Source organism: Arachis ipaensis, chromosome B04, assembly GCF_000816755.2.
Source record: "Arachis ipaensis cultivar K30076 chromosome B04, Araip1.1, whole genome shotgun sequence".
Taxonomy (NCBI): Eukaryota; Viridiplantae; Streptophyta; class Magnoliopsida; order Fabales; family Fabaceae; genus Arachis; species Arachis ipaensis.
In genome coordinates this window covers 13,507,170-13,514,337 of record NC_029788.2, presented here as the reverse complement: position 1 = coordinate 13,514,337, position 7,168 = coordinate 13,507,170, and positions in this window count along the sequence as shown.

The following is a 7,168-nucleotide window of genomic DNA, read 5'->3' as shown; positions in this document are numbered from 1 at the left end:
ATATAATCTTAGTAACCTCAGATTATGGAAGTAGCATGGGTGAATGAGCTAATCATGCCTAGCAAACAATGGAACCTGGAATTAATCAACAATATTTTCTCTTTAGACATGACTAATCGTATTTCGCTAATAAAAATTGAGGAAGGTGATGATCATTTATTTTGGGACAGAACCAAAAGCGAAAAATATGAAGTCAGCTTAGGTTACCAAATTGCCTACCTATTCTATCACTCTCCAATTGATTACTGCCCCGAATTGATGCAGCATAAAAATACATGGTTGGAGCTCTGGAAAATGCCCCTACTCCCAAAAATCAAGTTTTTCCTCTGGCGATGTTTGCACGAGAAGCTCCCGGTTCTGGAGAACCTCCACCGTCGCATCCACACAATATCCCCTCTCTGTAGGCGCTGCAATCTCAGTCCAAAAACTATTAGTCACTGTTTATTCTTCTGCCAAAAATCGAAGGAGGCCTGGGATAGAAGTTCATTACCTGGGTTGGTTTGTGGAGATGGGTCCTTCTCCTTCTGGCGAACGTGGTCGGAAAGTGTAGGCAAGCTCAAGAGGCGGAGAAGCAACAACCGTAACTTTCAGATGCTGGCGATTATGTGTTGGCAAATCTGGAAATCAAGAAACCGGCTCATCTTTGAAAATGATACTGAAGGAATAGAACAAATTCTTACTTCAGCTAGCAACCTTCTTCAAGACATGCAATGCCACATACCTTAATTTTTCTACTGGAGTGTTTCATCTTCTTTTCCGAAGCTTTTGTGTTTTTGCTCGTTAAAGAGCTTTTGGGAGATCCCCAATTCTTGTATTGTTGTCTTAGTAATGGACAATGTCTATTTTATCCAATTGAATAAAATAATTTACCTTTAAAAAAAAGTACTAAGGATTCTCTAAAGTTTGAATTTCACTTTAAAGAGTAAAGTGTAATCTCTTACCATTTATTTTATAGGTGGGACCAAGAATAAATATGAGAGAGAAACTATTCACAGGTAGAAGATCACACTTTACCTTCTAAAGTATAAATTTAAAATTTAGAGGATCCAAAGTTCATAGGTAACATATGAAAGAAAGAGGGAAAAATGTTTTGTATATAGGCAATATAAAAAGAGTGAACTACCAACCCGTTATCCTCTTTCCATTTTTCAAAATGACAACGCAACCCCTCAAGATAAAAACGATCCATTTTGGTCCATGTCCTCTACTTTCGTGACACAACGTGGTCCCTGTGGGTGTTTTTCCGTCAACTCTGACGGAAAATACTGACGTGTCAGGTTCAGAAATAGATAGGGGTCTAATTGTCTCTAAATTCAAATTGGTTAGGGGTTTATTTGTCCTTATTCTCTAAATAATATTCTTTTCAAATTATTTTTTATTTATTATATTAATATTCTTTTTTCAATAAATTATTGAATATATGGTATTTGAATTTAGAGACAATTAGGCTCTTGTCCATTTTTGAACTTGACACATCAGCATTTTTCATTCAGAGTTAACAGAGAAAAACCACAGGGACCGCGTTGTGTCATGGAAGTAGAGGACAAGGACTAAAGTGGATAGTTTTTATTTAAAGGGATCGCGTTGTCATTCTGAAAAATGGACAGGATCAGGTTGGTAGTTCACTCATATAAAAAGAGAGAGAATTGTTATTGATAGTCTATCATATGTCTCAGACTCAACCTCTATTTATACTCGTACAAAATTTTCCTTTTTCAAACTTAGAAAAGATGGCATTGTCTATATTAAAGTTTTGTACCATCTAAGTAAACTTAATTGGAGGAATGATTGGTGGTCAATGGTCATCCATATTGTAACACTCCCCATTTGATGACTATTAAGGATTATGACTCGTTAAAACCTTACTAAAAAAAAATCTAATGAAAAAAAACTTTAGTGAAGAAAAAAGAGTACAATATCCTTTGTGATGGGATTGCCTCATTAAAAACCTTGTAACAAAAATCCAATGGGAAAAAACATGACCAAAGAAAAAAGAATACAGTCTCCCCCTTTTGTCGACATCATTTAATATCTCGAAATTGGCGCATCCCAATCTGATGTACCAATTTTTCAAAGGAGGATTTTGGGAGTGACTTTGTAAATAAATCTGCCAGATTGTCACTTGAGCGGATCTGTTGGATATCAATTGTTCCTTGATTTTGAAGATCATGAGTGAAAAAGAATTTGGGAGAAATATGCTTTGTTTTATCACCTTTCATGTATCCACCCTTAAGTTGAGCAATGCATGCTGTATTATTTTCAAATAGGATAGTTGGAGCTATCTTATAATCAATCAGTCCACATGATGACAGAATATATTGGATCAAACTCCTGAGCCAAAACACTTGCAACTTGCTTCATGTATCGCTAGTATTTCAGCATGATCAGAGGATGTTGCTGCAATCGTCTGTTTCGTGGACTTCCATGATATAACTGTACCATCATATGTGAATAGGTATTCTGTTTGAGATCTCCCTTTGTGTGGATCAGACAAGTATCCTGCATCTGCATAGCCAACTAGTTGTGACTTGGATCCATATGGATAAAATAATCCCATGTCAATCGTTCCATAAAGATATCGAAATATTTGTTTGATTCCATTCCAATGTCTTTTGGTTGGAGAGGAACTATACCTTGCTAGTAAATTCATAGCAAACGATATACCAGGTCGTGTATTATTAGCAAGATACATTAGCATTCCAATGACACTAAGATATGATACTTCAGGACCAAGGATATCTTCATTTTCTTTTTTAGGACGGAATTGATCATTTTCCACATCCAAAGACCTTACGATCATTGGGGTACTTAATGGATGTGACTTATTCATATAAAATCTCTTCAAAATCTTTTTTGTGTATGTTGTTTGATGAATAAAGATCCCGTTTTTTGTATGCTCGATCTGCAGGCCGAGACAAAATTTAGTCTTTTCAAGATCTTTCATCTCGAACTCTTCTTTTAGAATTTTTATAATTGTTGGAATCTCTTCAAGAGTTCCAATGATATTTAAATCATCAACATACACAGCAATTATAATGAATCCAGATGCAGATTTCTTTATAAAAACATATGGGCAAATATCATCATTCTTAAATCTGTTTTTGGCCAGATACTCAGTAAGACGATTATACCACATTCATCCAGATTGCTTTAGACCATATAAAGATCTTTGCAATTTGACTGAGTATAATCCTTGCGAATATTCATTGGATGGTTTAGATATCTTTAGTCCTTCAGGAACTTTCATATAGATATCACGATCTAATAATCTGTATAAGTAGGTGGTTACCACATCCATTAAATGCATATGTAGTTTATGGTATGCGGATAAACTGACCAAATAATGCAATATTATTGCATCCACTATAGGGTAATATGTTTTTTCATAATCTATACCGGACCTTTGTGAAAAATCTTGTGCCACAAGTCGAGCTTTGTAGCGTACAACTTCATTTTTCTCATTTCATTTTCTCACAAATTCCCATCTGTATCCAACAGGATTTACATCTTCTGTTGTACGAACTACAGGTCCAAAGACTTCACATTTTGCAAGTGACTCTAACTCAACCTTCATAGCTTCCTCCCATTTCGGCCAATCATTTCTTTGTCGACATTCTTCGACTGTTCTTGGCTCAAGATCCTTATTTTCATGCATGATATTTAATGCCACATTATATGCAAATATTTCATTAATAATTGTCTTATTTCGGTCCCATTTTTCTCCTGTAAAGACATAATTTATCGAGATATCGTCATTTTCACAATTTTTAGGTACCTGAACATCTTATGGCGTCAAAACTATATCAGAATTTTGGACAACTGCAGGTGTCTTTACTATGTCTTTTTCAACAGGAATAGTATTTACCTCTTTTTTTTTCGAGGATTTTTGTCTTTGGAACCTAGAGGCCTACCATGCTTCTGACGTGAATATATTTTGGTGGTTATTTGTCCGACTAGGACATCAACTCGAATTGGAGCATTTTCAGCTGGTATATAAGATTTAGTTTTCCTTTTCGTTTTAGAAAATGCATTGGGCAATACATTTGCTATTCTTTGCAAATGTATAATCTTTTGAACTTCTAGTTCACATTTTTCTGATCGAGGATCTAAATGCATTAAAGATGATACATTCCAATTAAGTACCTTTTTAGGAAGCTTATTCTCTCCCTCTAATGTTGGAAATTTTGATTCATCAAAATGATAATATGCAAATCGGGCTTTAAATACATCTCCAGTTTGTATCTCAAGATACCTCACTATAGAGGGAGAATCATATCCAGTATATATTCCCAATTTTCTTTGGGGTCCTATTTGGTGCGATTAGGTGGTGCAATGGGAACATATATCGCACACCCGAATATTTTTAAATGAAAAATATTTGACTGCTGGCCAAAAGCTAATTGCATATGAGAGAATTGATGGTAACTTGTTGACCTCAAACGAATAAGTGCTGCAACATGTAAAATAGCATGCTCCCAAGCTGAGGTTGGGAGATTTCTTCTCATAAGTAAGGGTCTAGCAATTAATTAGAGGCACTTAATAAGTGATTCTACTAACTCATTTTGTGTGTGAACATGAACTACTGGATGTTCAATGCTTATTCCATTAGCAATACAATAAGCATCAAAGGCTTGGGAAGTAAATTCACCAGCATTATCAAGACGAATTGCTTTGATTGAATTTTCTGGAAACTATGCTTTTAATCGAATAATTTGAGCAAGTAATCTCGCAAATGCCAGGTTGCGAGAAGACAACAAGCACACTTGTGACCATCTTAAAGATGCATCTATTTGGACCACAAAATATCTAAAAGATCCACATGGTGGATGAATGGGTTCACATATATCGCCTTAAATTCTTTCTAGGAATTCAGGGGACTCAAATCTAATTTTTACTGGTGATGGTCTTAAAATTAGCTTTCCTTGATAACATGCAGCACAACAAAATTCACTAGACTTAAGAATCTTTTGGTTCTTTAGTGAATATCCATCGGAGTTTTCAATAATTCTCCGCATCATGGTTGTTCCCGAATGACCCAATCGATCATGCCAAGTTATGAATTCATTTGGCCTGGTAAACTTCGGGTTTACAATGGCATGTGATTCAATTGCACTAATTTTAGTATAATATAACCCAAATGAAAGTGAGAGCAACTTTTTTAATACAACCTTTTTATTTGAATAATGAGTTGTGATATACAAGTACTCATGATTTTTCTCATTCATTGTTTCAATATAATATCCATTTCAGCGATTATCTTTAAAACTTAATAAGTTCCTTAGAGACTTAGTAGATAATAGTGCATTATTTATTATAAATTTGTTCCTCCGGGAAACAAAATTATAGCTCTTTCGGAGCCTTCTATCACATTGCCTGAGGCAATAATAGTATTAACATATTCTTCTTTTGGCACAAGATGAGTAAAATATATATTACTTTTGAAAATAATGTGCGAACTTGCACGGTCCACAAGGCAAACATCTTCACTATATCCTTGCTATTTTCTTCAAAGGCAAATAATAATAAAATGAGTAGAAATATTTGTGTGGTAAAATTATTTTCTTGATTGAAAATATTTTTCTAAGAAGTATAGTATATACTAAAAATTTTTGTATCATTATCTTAGCACATTCAGTAATTTTGAAATTCATAAATATTTTATTAAATATTATTTATATACATCGTACTTGAAATTCAAATAAAACTTAACAAGAAGTTTCTTACATTATTTATTTACACGAATACTTAACAAACCCATATATTAAACTGTTCCATCATTGATCAAATAACCAATATTTTCTTCAGGATCCTCAAAGAAATCAGATACTTTATAACGAATGGTGTAATTTTCAACATCATTTGAAACAAAATTCGTTTCCTTTTCTTTGTCATCTTTTTTCAAAAATGCTTGATAAAGATCGACTAGGTGCCTTGAGGTACGACAGGTACGCGACCAATGGCTCTTTCTACCACAACGGAAACATTTATCTTCTGTTGATTTATTTTACCCATTGTTTCTTTCTTTATCCCACTTCTGGTGAGATCCTTTCTTGTGAACATAATTTTTATTCCTTTCATAATTTTTCTTGTTACCAAAACCTTGCCATTTACCTCTTTTTGCCGCATTTGCTTTAGGAAATGGGGCGGCGCCAGCTGGGCGCGCTTCATGATTTTTTTAAAGCAACTCATTATTGCATTCAGCAACAAGAAGGCAAGAAATTAATTCATAATATTTTTTAAATCCTTTTTCTCGATACTGCTGCTGCAGGAGCACATTCGAGGCATGGAAGGTCGAAAAAGTTTTCTCTAACATATCATTATCAGTTATCTTTTTTCCACATAATTTCATTCATGAGGTGATTCAAAATATTGCTGAATTATATTCATTTATGGATTTAAAATCCTGTAGACGCAAGTGCGTTCATTCATATCGGGCTTGAGGAAGTATCATTGTCTTTTGATGATTATACCTTTCTTCAAGGTCTTTCCACAGATCTGCAGGAACTTTTAATGTGAGATATTCATTTTTCAATCCTTCGTCAAGATGACAACGAAAGAAGATCATAGCTTTGGCTTTATCCTTCTGGGATGCATTATTCTCAGCCTTAATGGTATCTCCAAGATCCATTGAATCAAGATGGATTTTATCATCTAGTATCCATGATAAATAGTTATTTCCAAATATATCAAGAACATTAAATTCAAGATGAGAGAGCTTCAACATAATAAAAATTTGTTACTTGAGTCTTCCTAAAATTTGATCAAAGTCTTGTGCTGATAATGTGTTGTGAAATAAATAATTAAGGAAGATATAATAAATATAAAATAAAAAAATATAAATAGGAAACTTTAGTATTAATATTTACCACAATTAATATATATATAATAGCGTATATAAAAGACAGAGATGAGAGTGTTTTAGCAATATAAGAAGAGAGAATTTTATTAATTGTTGTTGTGCGTGTTAGTTTAGACGTTCAATGCCTCTATTTATACACACAAAAAATTATTCTTTTTAACCACTATTAAATTTATTTTTTCTTAATATCTTTATCCTTTAACATTATAAAATATGAATCGCTCATATTAATAGTCATCTACATTATTTATACTTATCACAACACAAACATCATACAATCTCTATGATTTATTAGGAGAGGTGTGCCGT